This window comes from Triticum aestivum, chromosome 1B (genome assembly GCF_018294505.1).
Source record: "Triticum aestivum cultivar Chinese Spring chromosome 1B, IWGSC CS RefSeq v2.1, whole genome shotgun sequence".
NCBI classification, from domain to species: domain Eukaryota; kingdom Viridiplantae; phylum Streptophyta; class Magnoliopsida; order Poales; family Poaceae; genus Triticum; species Triticum aestivum.
The window spans coordinates 566,303,510-566,319,712 of record NC_057795.1 but is presented as its reverse complement, the minus strand read 5'-3'; positions in this window follow the sequence as shown (position 1 = coordinate 566,319,712).

The window sequence follows — 16,203 nt, the reverse complement described above, 5'->3', positions numbered from 1 at the left end:
TAAATATAGCGGCGGTACACTCCCTTTCAACTAGGGATATCAATCGGGTCCCGTTTAATCCCGATTAAAGTCCACCAGTGGTATGATAGTTCAAAAGAGTTTTTGTTTTTTGAGTAAAATGAACTAGGGAGCTAGCAAAAACTAACTAGATGGGACTGGCGGATGTCGTTTATTTGCCACTTACATCTCTAGTTTCATCTTACCATTTTAATTTCTTTTCGGCTGATGCCACTTCGAACCATTTAAATATAGCTTGCCATGCTTGGCAATAATTCATATGTCGCTTACCATGTAAGCTTACTGCCTGGATCATGCGATAACTATCTCTTACTTATGTCCAGCAGAAACCTTTCAGGATGCCGTTCACACTACGACACAATGTACAACCCCAGAATCTATTTGTGGAAGCAGTGCGCCATTCATGTTACCATATGGTAGCAGTTCAGAGGCAACACTGCCGGAGAGCAGTCTGAGCACATATATTATAGTTCTTGAGGCTCTACTAGAGGCAGAAAGAAATGGTGTGGTTGCCATGAATGAGGTAATCTTTATCTTGAGGCTGGAAATTATGCAATTAGTGGCACGCATTATGCAAGCAACCCAAGAATTGGAGGAAGTAAGAATGTTGCATTTGACGACGGAGGAGATCCTGTTGTTTCTGCTATCTGAAGCCCAGGGTAATCCCGGTTCTTCTTTAGATACCAGTTGAAATTGTCATTAGATTATTGTACTTGCATGTTGTGTCATGTCTCTGAATGGATTATGTTGTAAGACCTCCTATGTTGTCCATGTGTTGTAATGATCAAAAAAAATTAGGCGAGGTAATCCTCAGCACTTGTATGATTGACATAAGGGTGAACTGTTTTTCGTCTGAGCATATTGTATTGGATGAAATAACTGTTTGACTCAGTGTATTCATCTACTGAATTCGAAAATCACGGCATTTCTAAATCATAATCATATATAAAGGTGGAATAAATCTTTCTTGTGGTTTTCAAGAAATAAATAAAAAATGTAGAATTACCTGTGGATATTCGTAATCGAATACAAATCTATCTATTATATTATTAAAACGATAGAAAACGTATGGTTCAGATGTAACAATAGAAAAATAGTTAAAAAAACGGCTGTGATTTGCATGATAGAAGAAGGTACAAGGATGTCTCCTTATACCATACGTTTAGAGCTAGCCTAAAAGGGATGAGTCGAAGTAAAAAGAAAAAACGATCGCTAGACAAATCGGTCAGGACTGGGAAAACACGATGGATTCATATGCAAGGCAAGCTGGAGTCCGGACCCAATCCAATATATATATAGGAGTCTTTCCATAGTACGTAAGCGTTTCTTTTTAGGTGAACTCAATATTTTAAGCGCTAATGAGAAGAGGTTACTGCCACCGGCCAAATATTATGTTTGTGAGCCAAGCACAAGTTGAAGCCCAGAGGAATGAGCTCTTTTTTAACCTCCATTACCTTATACGTGCTAATCAAAGGAATTAGAATTTTTCAAAAATAAATAAATCAACGGGACTTGAAAAGAATGGATCAGATGTAATAATAGAAAAGGAGTTAAAAAGTACGGCTGTGATTAGCAAGAAATATGTGTACGTATGGATATCTCCTTATACCATACGTTTTCTACCACACGTTGCCACCCAATTAGGAAAGAGACGACTCAGAGTCCAGATTAGAAACTACCGCTTGGCAGTTCTAGGAAAGAGACAGAGTCTATGTCCAGATTATAAGCTATTGCTAGGCACTTCCTAATCTGTATGAATAGGAAAGACACGACTCAAGAGTCCCCATTAAAAGCTATCGCTAGGTACATCTAGGAAAGAGAGGAGTCATCATCCAGCGTGGCTGCATGATGTGAACGTCGGACTGGCGGGTGTCTAACCGGGAGTTCGGGACCTCAAGCGTTGCTGCACGGCGCCGGCGCACGTACACTTTTGGCTTGATCCCAGCTGATCACACATATACGGCTTTGGTGGCAGACTAGAACATCGTTTCCGTCCAAAGTTAGCTCACTTTCAATTGGGCGGAAATACATGCATGCTACAACCTGGGTTAATCGATTTCGTTGATCAACTTGGTGAATGTTTCTGTGAAGGACAACACACCACCCTCTGCCCCCGACATGCTTTCGGTGCACTTTAAGCAGCCGTGCAAATTCAGATTACTCTCTTCGATTCCTTTGTGTTGCCACCATTGCCCTAACTGCACGCATAGGATTGGTATCTACAATAAGATGCAAAATAATTACTCACATGTACACTGCAACATGTGGAGCCTCCCCATAACAAGACGTTGGGGCTACACAGGCCGGTGTTGGGCGAGGTGCGCCCGGAGGAACAAGACGGCGACCTCGGCCTTGGACATACTCTTGGTGCACTGCAAGCAGCCGTGCAAATTCAGACTATGGTCTCTGTTTACTCATCTTGGATTTCTTTGCATTGCCTCCATTGCCATGTATAAATTGCTAACCCTACATGTATATATGATAGATATCTAAAATAAGACGCAAAAGAGTATTCGCATACAGGCTCCCGTATCAGTAAGACCATGAATGTTGTGGTTCTCATACAATTTATTTACAATACCTGGATTTTGTCTTCCGATGCTTCTGAGTATTGTTCATTACTGCAAATTAAAATTTTAAAAATTTGTTGTGGATGATTTATTTCTCCATCAAAACAATACGAGGAAGTCAGGTTTATGCTTTGACGTGTGTGATATCTAAGCAACAATAGTATAATTTATTTCTAATGGTAGATTATATGTTTTTATACTAAAATAATTATCCTATGAGATTACATAATGTAGCAAGCAAAACTTATGAGAAAATCTCATATCTTTTTTACATTGCAGATGGTACATGACTCGCCTAATATAAACAAAATTACACAATAAGGTATTTTATGACGATGTGCTTGATCTGTATTTTTTTTGCTGTCTATTAGTTCCTTACAAGCCTTTTGTTTAGCTAGAAAAAATATATAACTAACAACAATTTCAAATTCACCCAACTAAGTAACATATTTATGTCTTGAGTTTCAAATACTTTAAGTTTGATCTGAAGCATGAATAGTTAATACAACCCTTAATCTTTTTTATGAAGCCACTGTAATTATTGATTCTTCTATATTTCCTGGAATAACCACCGAAATTGTGTAGCAGCACTAGAAAGTGCAGGTTTTTATGTAACATTGCGAATATGATTAATTTTTGGTATGACAACAAGTAATGTATGTTCTACAATCTCCATGTTTTACTTGCATGAGCAGTAAGAATCCTTAAATTATGTACATATCTAAATATACTGAAATTCTAGCTCCCTGTAGTAATTAATTCTAATTCTATTGTTAGCCTCATATATGATTTTTACTATTTTATTAATAATTATATTATAAAAATGATAGAAAATGAACGGCTCAAATACATAGTAGATATATATTTTATGATGAGGATAAAACCATTTCTTGCTTTTACTTATAAATTTGAAAATATGAAATGTCGGCTTTTGCCAACAATAGTGCACTTAACACAAATTTTTCTTCATAAGTTTGGTCGTGCTTCCGGGGCTTCTAAGTTATCACGAGTACCAGTGAGAGAACATTTACCATTTTTGAATCATTCCCCGATAATTACCAAATATGTAATTAGAATATGGTCGGAAGGCATCGAAGCAAATGGAACAAATATGATATGCCATTAATAAGGACAACACAATTGCAATGTAGGCAAATGCAAGTGGAATGATGGAATGTACGACAGAGTTCATCAAAGATTAATAAAATTTGTGAAGAAATATCAAGGGATGAGAAGGAGTGGGGTTGGGAAAGCTTAAAAATAGTATGAGAACTAATGGTTTTATGTTATGGGACATATACCATGATGCCTTTGTACTTTCAATATTACAAATCAAATGTTTGCAAACAACTTAATGTAAATAAGGGAAAAAGTGTACAATAGTTTAATTGTGTTTTCTGGACATGTAATGTCGACTATTTATTCAGATTAATATTAGAGTAGGCACAAATAATATAGAATAATACTAATAGAAAAAGCAACATAATAAAATAATACCAAACCTAGCCGCGCAAATGCGCGGGAGACCCGGCTAGTTGGATTTGAATTTAGTTGCCAGGGCTCAGGGCAAACGTGAATGCTAATTCTCCCAAGTTTTGAACGAAGCGGCTAAACACCCACTATAATTTGTGGGCTGCCCGAAGCAAGTGTTTGCGAGATGGAAATTACTGTCTACCTGTGATACTTGACATCCTTACCGATCGGATTTACACTGTTGTCGATAGGGGTAGACTAGTAACTTTAACCAGACGTGACACGACGGCCTCAGAGCCCATTCAGACACGGTGGGTGCCAAACGTGGGCGGCAAAACACATTTGATTCAAGCTCGTCCGAAAGACATGTGTTTCTCCCTCCATTTCCCCATTCGTACACGGTGGGTGGCAAAACAAACTCTCCTCGTCCGAAATCGATGTAGGCTAATATTTTAAACAGGGGCAGATGTGTAACTTACCTCAGACGTGACACAACCACCCTACCTGTCAGCCCCATTCATACACCGTGGGCGGCAAAACACCCTCTCCTCACCAGAAATCGTTACCGGCAAATATTTGGGAGATGCGGGATTACCGTCCTATCCCCAACCGACGTGATATCCGAAATTTTAAACGGAGGATAAGTTTGTAACTTTCCCACATTTCATACAAGCGCGTCCCAAAGTTTGAGATCCCCCTCCCCCTCCATTTCCACATTCATACACCGTTGGCACCACGACAACCTCCCCACTACGGCCAGCCTCCTTCGTCCGCCATGCCATCCTCCACCTTGCTAGAGCCGCTACCCCTACCCCGTCATCCACTTCAAGAGATGGACGTCTCTCATCCACGACGTTGGACCAGGATCCTTTCATCGCGTCCTCTCGCTTCATCGGCATTGTCGTCCACCTTGCCATTGCCACTCCTATGACCGCCTCGTCCATGGCAACAAAATTTATCCCCAACCCGGTTGTCTGCCGCCTAAAGTCTTCTTCCCCGCCGCCGACAGCCATCACACCCGCAACACCCTCAACGTATCAGCATAGGCCTACACAACATCGCGAGAGAGGTGGTACTCTTCCATATGTGCTGAAGTTATTGATCTCATCGGGAAAATAGATCGTTATTTGTTTACTGTACTTTTCTTGTCCGTACCAAATCGTAGTGGCTAGTTGAAAGCAAACATTGGTTGCGAAGTAGCTTTGTCCGGTTTGCACCTTCAAATCTGCCATGGCACGGGCACTATACTCGTAAAGCCTATGGTTTCCCCCCTTTATATTCACTACCATCATCATAGGTGCTTCGTGTCGTGCTAGCACTGCTTCTCAAGATCTCAACCCAAAGCTTACGTGTTGAAATACGAATCTGATATGATGCTCATATCACTAAAACAAAGAACGTTTCATTGGTCACCTAATGTTCCTATATTCGTTTCGAAAAGCATGTGTGCCACTCACTGGTCCATCTAGTTCCACTTTCTTGATTTTACTCTTGATGCTTAGGGTTTTCCCATTTTATCTACTCTACTATGATCTGCGTAGGTGCTTTCTGTCATACTAGCATTACTCCACCCTTCAAGCTAAACAACACAACACTCAAAATTCCAAAGCTTAATTGTTCAAATATGATTGTGATATGATATTAATATTAGTTAACAAACACATTTAATTGGTTAGCCAAAGGTCCCACTTGAGTTTCCAAATGCATGTCGCGACATATAGAGAGACAGCGGAATTGCATTTCTTTGTCACTTTTTGACTGTACCTTCTTGTCCATACCAAATCTTAGTTGTTATTTCAAAGCAAAAATCGGTTGCTAACTACCCTTTGCGCGGTTTGCAGCTTCAGATCTGCCATCCCACTGCCACGGTCAACAATATACTCATCATGCTTACGGTTCCCCCATTTTATGATGACCATGATCAGTCTACGTGGTTCGTATTGTAATAGCACTGCTCCACCCATCGAGCTAAACAAGCTTAGCTATACAAATTCAAATATGAAATTATGCTGATATTAGTAAAACTGAGAGATATTAAATTGGTCAGCTAAATGTTCCTACTTTAGTTTCAAAATGCATGTGAGGCACATATGGAGAGACCGGAAGGAATAGTATTTCTCTGTGCGCTTTGGTTCATCATGGGTGGCCAACCGACATTGTATTGAAAGACTTGTAATATCTTCAATCTGCTTGCTCTTCTACTCTTCTTTAAGATGATATCTTCTGTTGCGGTTGTCTGGTCATGTCGAGTTGTTCTCCCTTAGTATATTTTGAATCTGTGAGATCAGGTCGACTTGTTCTTCTTTACTATATGTTGAAGCTGTCATTTGTGAAGTGTCATCACTTCTGGAGCTCTCATATTTTTAGTAGTAGGCCACATTATATTAATGCACACACCAAATTACAACATCCATGGCATCTCTTAGAAGAATTGCAGAGATAGCACAAAGGGGTTTATAGGAAGGCAGTATTGAGTTAGAATCACTTCTGCATTACAAAGATAATCTCACTTGTTTTTATGTTTTCATGCATGTCAGATATTGAACATTATTAAAATGAATATGAGAATGGGCGCACAAGAGGAATATTGCGAACAATCCACTGGCTAACAAACTTGGCATGGAGGAGGATGACCTATCTTATTCACCCATCAAGGTGCTTGCTCTAACTTGGCAAGGTTGTATTGGTCGCACATATTTTGCATTTGACCTCTTGAATTACTTCTACTTTGGTACACCATCTGCTTAGTTTAAGCATCATATATGAGTATATGTCATACCTATCCATTTTCTGTATATATTCCATGTGTCGTCATACTATGTTTTTCCAGTCAAATGTTGTTCTTTCATAATAGATGTCCAAAAGGAAGAGGGTGAGTGCAGATCCTCAAGGAGTACAAACTAGGTATTTGGAAAAGGTAGTGATACCTGTTAAATCAGATAGATTAGCAGCCACAGAAAACACACGCCCAACTGTACCACACGTTACCCCTACTCCAGTGGCCAAACCCCTATTAGAACTGCTGAGAGCCCAGCGTGGGTACTGTCTATGATATCAATTCAAAATTTGAACTCCTAAGTTTCTGCATGTGCCTTACCTTCTCTCTTGTATGAAAACTAATTTCAGATGAATCTCCTTGCTCAAAGGATCATACGATCTCACAACAATACTGGGCTCTGCATTGCTCTTGTCAGTACCTGCTACCTCTTGAGCATGCGTTGGTTTTCCCTTGGAGAGGAAAGGGTGATGTAGCAAAGTAGCGTAAGTATTTCCCCTTAGTTTTTGAGAACCAAGATATCAATCCAGTAGGAAGCTACACTCAAATCCCTAGTACCTGCACAAACAAATAAGAACCTTGCAACCAACGCAATAAAGGGGTTGTCAATCCCTTCACGGCCACTTGCAAAAGTTAGATCCGATAGAGATAATAAGATAAATATTTTTGGTACTTTTATGATATAGGTTGAAAAGTAAAGATTGCAAGATAAAATAGATCGGAAACTTATATGATGGAAAATAGAACCGGGGGGCATAGGTTTCACTGGTGGCTTCTCTCAAGATAGCATAAGTATTACGGTGGGTTAACAAATTACTGTCAACCAATTGATAGAAAAGTGCATAGTTATGAGAATATCTAGGCATGATCATGTATATAGGCATCATGTCCGCGACAAGTAGATCGAAACGATTCTGCATCTACTACTATTACTCCACACATCGACCGCTATCTAGCATGCATCTAGACACTACTAGGGAAAAGCCTATACACAGGATCTTACCAGTGGCGAGTTTTAAAATAAGGCGCTGCTGCAATTTATCAGTAGCGCGATCCACCAGAACTTGCTACTGAAAGAAAAGTAGCAGTAGCGCGCCACCTCTAAGACATGCTACTGCTATTATTCCCACGACCCCGCCACAGAGCTAGTTATAGCAGCAGCGCATTAAATAGAAGGGCGCTACTGCTAGGTAGTTCAGCAGTAGTGCCTTTACATACATCGCGCTACTGCTAAAACTAGCTATCTCACCACCAACACGCGCTCCTCTCTATCCGATCCACACTCACTCGATCTCCCCCTCAACCCCCCTGTGTCGGTCCTCCCCCGTCAGCCGTCGTCGCCTACCCCTCCTCCCTCTGCATCGCTGTCACCTCCTCCTCGCCATTGGACTCGATACCGCCCTCCTCCTCTGTCCTCCCTCGATTCGCCGCTGGCCGGCCCCTCCTCGCTCCGCCCTTCCTCCTCCGTCCTACTCTCTCCTCCCTCCTCCAGTCGCCCCTCCTTCTCCCTCCTCCCTCCTCCATCCACAACCCCTCCTCCCTACTACATTTTGATTTAGTAGGCTAGGTCATATGCAACATTTTGATTTAGTTCATATGATTTAGTTGATTTAGTAGGCTAGTTGATTTAGAACATTTTGATTTTGTTGATTTAGTAGGCAAGTTGATCTAGTAGGCTAGTTGATTTAGTTGATTTATAGAACATTTTGATTTATTTGATTTAGTAGGCAAGTTGATTTAATGGGCCAGTTGATTTAGTTGATTTATAGAACATTTTGATTTAGTTGATTTAGTATGCTAGTTGATAGCTCTGAAGATTTGGCACCACCTAGCTATGAAAATATATGTGAAGAAGAACCAAAAAATCACATGCTACTATTTTTCTTTCGTGTGAAGTGGATCGTTAATCCTTTGCTCATATTGCTTTAGGAAAATGGCTCCACCACCACCACCACCATGTCGATTGTGCAAGTCAAGGTGCGCCAGCAGCCTTGCAACTGGCAAGTTATTCGGCCTCCAGCCAAGTTTTCGTCATGTGGCTGTAAGAAATTATATGAAATGTAACAACTATTTTATTTTTAGTGTTGGCATTACTGCATTGTGTCATTTTGCTTTTTTTACACAGATCGTCCCATGCAATGTGAGGTTGAAATTCAACAAGCTGGCAGGAGACACTGTGACATTTGAGGCTCCTGGGGGGCGTACACTATGTAGGTCGAGAAAGGACGAAATATTTCACAGATTGGAGGAGATGGATGGGCCCGTTTCATCGCCCGCATGCGTCTTACTGGTGGTGAGTTGATCAGCTTCTCCTTCAGAGCAGAAAGACCCAAGATGGCTGTCATTTATATCAACCTGGTGGAAGATGATGAAGATGACGAAGATGATGAAGATGACAAAGATGATGAATATAATGAGGACTCACTCGATGAAGATGATGAGGACCCACTTGATGAAGCCATCGTAGCTCAAAGAATGAGTCTGAGCGAGGAAGAGGTGTGCAACCTATGGGACATAATTCCACCACGTGCTGACTTTGTCGGGGTGCCATTCGTGACCCGCCTGACAAGTACCATGGTCGATCGACATGATATGGTATGTTTTACTTACAAATGCAAATTATCCGATGATATGCTTAGTGAAGAGTCCAGTGATATGTTGTGTGGAATCTAGTCGATGATATGCTTTAGTGTAGAGTTCAATCACATGCTTACTAGTAGGCATGGGTGTAGTCATACCTTTGCATTCTTTCATATTGAACTTCTTGAATAAGTCCTTGGTGTACTTCGTTTGAGAGACAAAGGTACCTTCCTTAGTTTGCTTGATTTGCAAACCAAGAAAGAATTTGAGTTCACTCATCATCGACATCTCAAACTTCTCCGACATTAGCTTTCCAAACTTTTCACTAAAGTGAGGCTTAGTTGAACCAAATATAATATCATCAACATAGATTTGTCACACAAATAGTTCCCCATTAACCCTTTTAGTAAAAAGAGTAAAATCATTTTTTCCAATTTCAAAGCCTTTTTCAATAAGGAACTTGGTCAAGCATTTATACCAAGCTCTAGGAGCTTGTTTAAGACCATAAAGAGCTTTCTGAAGTTTGTAAACATGATTAGGTTTCTTAGGATTGACAAAGCCGGGAGGTTTCTTAACATAAACTTCCTCCTCTATTTCACCATTTACAAAAGAACATTTAATGTCCATTTGGTACAAGGTGATATCGTGGTGATTAGCATAGGCAAGAAAAATGCAACTGGACTCAAGTCTAGCAACAGGGGCATATGTCTCACCATAGTCCATACCTTCGACTTGAGTGCAGCCTTGGGCGACGAGACGTGCTTTGTTATGAACTACTTGTACATCTTCATATTGCTTGTTGTGAAACACCCATTTGGTACTGGTGATGTTGTGGTTTTTGTCGGGCTTTTCAACCAATGTCCAAACTTGATTTCTGTCAAAGTTGTGTAGCTCTTCATGCATGGCATTTATCCAATCCGGATCTTCCAATGCTTCTTCAACCTTCATAGGTTCAATGATAGAGATGAATGAATAGTGTTCACAAAAGTTAGCTAAACGAGTTTTAGAGAGAGTGATTCTCCCAGTTTGGATATCATTGTAGATTTGCTCGACGGGGTGGTCTTTAGCAATTCTTGCTCGAACTCGTGAAAGCTTTTGCTTGGATCTTGGTTGAACATCTTCTTCATCTTGTTCTTCTTCTTGGCCTTCTTCATTGTTGGTGTTGTCGTTCTCTTGTCGTGGTGGAGAAGGAGGTTGTTGACGTTCATCTTGGTGTACTTCCTCGTTTTCTTCATCTTGGTGTGTCCCACTAGTGGATGCTTCCATTTCAACTCTTGGTTCACCTTGTCGCGAGGTAGAAGCTTCCACTTGGACGGATGAGGTACTCTCCTTCACCTCTATTGGCCGAATCTTGCCAATAGACAAGTCTTGGATTGCTTCCAAAGGGTCTTTGTCTCCTACATCAATTGGCAATTGATCTACTTGCAAACCGTTAGATTCATCAAACTTCACATCTACCATCTCTTCAACCTTTCGGGTGAAATTGTTGTAGACACGGTAAGTGTGAGAGTTTGAGCCATAACCAAGTAGGAAACCCTCATGAGACTTAGGAGCAAATTTAGAATGACGATGCTTATCAAGAATGTAGCACTTTGAGCCGAATACTCGAAAGTATCCAACTTGGTGTTCGTTACCGGTGAGGAGCTCGTACGCCATCTTGCTGAGTAGCTTGTGAAGATACACTAGATTTTTTGCGTGACAAGCTGTCTCAACCGCTTCCGCCCAAAAGTGCTTCGGCGTCTTGTACTCATCAAGCATCGTTCGCGCCATTTCGATGAGCATGCGGTTCTTCCTCTCAACAACTCCATTTTGTTGAGGTGTGTACGTAGCCAAGAACTCATGTGAAATTCCTTCGTCATCAAGAAAGGTGTCCACATTTGCATTCTTGAACTCCGTTCCATTGTCGCTGTGAACCTTCTGGATCTTCACTTCAAATTGATTTTGGGCCTTCCTAGCGAAGTTTTTGAAGATCTTTTGGACCTGCAATTTATCATCGAGAAAGAACACCCACGTAAATCTTGAAAAATCATCAACTATAACTACACCAAAAGAATTTACACCGAGACTTTTGTAAGCGTTGGGACCAAAAAGATCCATTTGAAGTAGCTTGAGTGGCCTCCTTGTGGTCATGATGTTCTTCACGGGATGCCTTCCTCCAACCTGTTTACCTGCTTGACAAGCACTGCAAAGTCTATCCTTATAAAATATGACATCATTAACACCAAGGATATGATTTCCTTTAATAAGCATGTCAAGGTTTTGCATGCCAACATGACCTAATCGTCTATGCCATAACCATCCTTTATAGGATTTAGCAATAAAGCAAGTTCTAGGTTGAGTCTTCTTAGTGAAATCAACAATGTATAGATCACCTCTCCGTATACCGGTAAAGACCATTTTATGATTATCCCTACGAAACACTTGGCAATCTACTTCAGTAAATAGGACATTGAAACCGAAATCAACAAGTCTAGATACTGAAAGTAAATTGTAGCCAAGAGATTCAACGAGCATAACATTTTGAATGTAGCTATCGTGTGAGATGGCCACCTTACCGAGGCCAACCACCTTACCCTTTGAGTTGTCACCGAAAGTTACATACTTTCGAGGGTCGTCAATTTCAGCAAGCTCACGGAAAATATCTTTATCTCCGGTCATGTGATCGGTACATCCACTGTCAAGAACCCATTCCTTTCCTCCTGCCATATATCCCCGAAGATTTGCCATAAGACCAAAGTGTCTCATTGCATCATCAAGATCAAAGTCACTATCATCATCCTCATCATAGTATCCATGTTCAACATCGTCATGTGGTGGATCAATTCCTAGAGAGGGTGATTCGTTAGAGTGAGTTTGACAATGATCTCCTTTATGAATTATAGTAGCTTCGAAAATAATATCGCTAATAATTCCAACATCTCCTTTGGCACGCATAAGGTTTGTAAGCTCAAATCACCAAACATAGGATCATTGGAATACATCTTACTCAAGGCAATAGACTTATGGAGAATTTCATCTAGATTTTTCAAGGAATAATTCAGAAATCGTTCCTCAAGAAATTTCCATATAGTGTAGGCACACTCAAGAGTAGGCAAATTTCCAATCAAGTTTCTAGGCAAGCCTCTAGTGATAAGATTAACAGTTCTAAGATTGTGAATCATGTCAATTGACTCATCAAGGGTAGGATGCTTAGGATCAACATGAGGTGCACAAGGGCTATCAATGTACTTGTTCCAATGATATTCATTGAAAATCACAAGCATCTCATTTTTTCACTCATGAAAATACTCTCCGTCAAGTATAGGCACTCTATGTCTAAGACTCCCCAAAGTAGACTCATCCATCTTCCTCCAATGGTGTTTAAACCAAAGCAATGGAGACCAAAGCTCTGATACCAATGGTGTTTAGACACTAAGCAAGAAAAGTTGCAGTTTTTAATTTCATTAAGTTGGAGTGAAGTTTTGGTACAAGTTTAACAATCACAATACATATCAAGCAAGCATGCAAAGAGTATATGAGGAGCGGAAAGTAAAGCATGCAACTTGCAAGAATGTAAAGGGATGGGATTGGAGTGTGCAAACGCAATTTGGAGACACGAAGATTTTTGAGACGTGGTTCCGATAGGTGGTGCTATCGTACATCCACGTTGATGGAGACTTCAACCCACGAAGGGTAACGGCTGCGCGAGTCCACGGAGGGCTCCACCCATGAAGGGTCCATGAAGAAGCAACCTTGTCTATCCCACCATGGTCGTCGCCCACGAAGGACTTGCCTCACTAGGGGTAGATCTTCATGAAGTAGGCGATCTCCTTGCCCTTACAAACTCCTTGGTTCAACTCCACAATCTTGTCAGAGGCTCCCAAGTGACACCTAGCCAATCTAGGAGACACCACTCTCCAAGAAGTAACAAATGGTGTGTTGATGATGAACTCCTTGCTCTTGTGCTTCAAATGATAGTCTCCCCAACACTAAACTCTCTCTCTCTCTCTCACAGGATTTGGATTTGGTGGAAAGAAGATTTGAGTGGAAAGCAACTTTGGGAAGGCTAGAGGTCAAGATTCATATGGTAGGAATGGAATATCTTGGCCTCAACACAAGTGTAGGTGGTTCTATCTCAGAAAATGTATGTTGGAAGTGTCGGCATGTTCTGATGGCTCTATCCACGAATGAAGAGTGGGTGGAGGGGTATATATGGCCTCCACACAAAATCTAACCGTTACACACAACTTACCAATCTCGGTGGGACCGAATTGAGAAACTCGGTCGGACCGATTCAGCAAATGATGTGACCGTTAGGATTTTCGGAGGGACCGACATGCAACTCATAGGACCGATATGATTAGGGTTAGGGCATAATGTAATCTCGGCGAGACCGATTACACAAGCTCGGTGGGACCGATTTTGGTGATCAGCTAACCAAAGAGTTGGTCAGGCAATCTCAGTGGGACCAATTCGCTCATCTCGGTTGGACCGAAATGTTACGAAGAGGAACAAAGAGTTTGCATTGTAATCTCGGAAGGACCGATTACACAAACTTGGTAGGACTGATCTTGGTAATGTACATACACAGAGAGATTGCAATCCCATCTCGGTGAGACCGAGATCCCTATTGGTGAGACTGATTTGCCTAGGGTTTGTGGCAGTGGCTATGACATCTGAACTCAGTCTTGCCGGATAGAATGAATCGGTGGGGCCAAGTTGGAGTTTTGGTTTGGGTCATATGTGGATCACTAAGCATTTTGAGCAAGCAAGCCATTAAGCAACACCTCATCCCTTCTTGATAGTATTGGCTTTTGCTATAGACTCAATGTGATCTTGGATCACTAAAATAGAAAATATAGAGTCTTTTTCTTGGAGCTTGAGCCAATCCTTTGTCCTTAGCATCTTGAAGGGGTTCCACATCCTCTAGTCCATGCCACTTCATTGTTGAACTTATCTGAAACATACTAGGTAAAAGTGAGTCCAACAAGAGATATGTTGACATTAATTACCAAAACCACCCTGGGAGCACTTGTGCTGTCAATCTCCCCCTTTTTGGTAATTGATGGCAACATACATCAAAGCTTTAGGTAAAGATATAGAGAATAACCAGTAAAGCTTTGGAAAGACATGTAACATGCATAGGCTCCCCCTACATGTATGCAATCATGTAAATATGAAATATTGAAGCATGTGAATGCATAAGCATGATAGAGTAAGCAATGTGTTACATGTATATTGGCTATATGCATCAGAGCAAATGATGTAAATTATGGGAAATGAACCTTCATGCTCATGAGTCCTTCTTGCAAACAATATGTACATCAGCAAGAATTCCTCATACACATGACTGTGATGCATATACTTACCTTGTGGTCTTGAGTTGGCTTAGGATGGAATGAACCTGCGTAAACAAGGTTAGATAACACAGATACACCTACTGGCCAGAGCAAACAAAAGAAACTACAAGAGTACCAAGACTGGGATGACATGTAGAGTGAGTACCAAGTACCACATTGAGTGTAGACATGTCCCCAAAGGTAAAGATGTGCAATGAATTTAAGGATTTCCTTCCCTTAGATGTCTTGCTCCCCCTGAATCTAGCATAGGATACTGGGAAAGTATAGGGACAGAAAATCAGAGCTCAAAGAAAAGAAATAGAGCTAATGCAAACAACCATATATGAACATGTCTTTCCCCTCTTGAAGACATGTGACTTCTCTCCTCTTGAACACCGAGCATCTGGGGTCCTTGATGATTACTCTCTCTCCCTTGAGTATTCTCTCCCCCTATAGATATGATTAAGCTTTGATGTGATATCTCTCTCCCCCTTTGACATCAATTTCCAAGAAGGGTTCTTTTGTATTTTGTCACGATCGGTTTGGTCCTTGAGTCACAGAACAAAGCAGCAACTTGAATATGATTCTGGTAGAGGACAAGATTCATTGAGTGGAGCTGGATCAAAAAGAATGCAGAAACAAGTGGCAAGGTGTCTTTCCTGTAGTTAAATTGGTGGCACCGAGTTTTATGCTTTGGTTGCACCGAGAGGTTTTAGTTGGACAGAAGGCAATGGAACAGTGTGACCAAATTCATTACAGAGAAAACAATTGTCACCTCAGCTCACTAGACAAGTAGGATCTCACAAGGATTTGCAAGGAATTAACTGAAAGATTTGCAATGAATTGGATGCAGGGAATGCAGAACGGAAAGAAAAAGAAAAGAAATCTAGATGAAGTTTTTTTTGAAAGAGGAAACAAATATGCATGAGACAAATGCAAGAGCATAGAAAAGAGACACGAGAGAACTTCATCTAGAATTGGTCGGCGACAAAGTCACCTATGTTAGAGTATATTGACTTAGGAGTCAAGTGAGATCACTTGATCATAGGTCATACTCATCGTTTAAGCTCGAAATGGGGTTACCATTTTCTCGTTTAAGCATCTTGATGTATTCACATCTTGTCGAGTTGCTTTGACTCATGACTTGGAGTAAAGCTTCTCTAAGATGGAATAACATACCTTGGGTGGTGGTGTTGATCGTGATCATGTAGTTGAACTTATGTGGGTTGCTCAAGGTTGATGTAACTTCATCAAGAGTTGGGATCACCACTTGGAATTTGAGTTCATCTACCTACATGGGTTAGTTTTTGCAAGGAAGAGCACTTGTGTATCCAAAATGACAATCATCAATCTCAATAAAACATTTGTCAAAGGATATGTTTGAATGGTTCCGTGCTTCCTTGACTTCAACCACCATTATGTAGAGACTTGGTGATGTAGAGATTGCTCATGATGTGAGTGAGTTGCA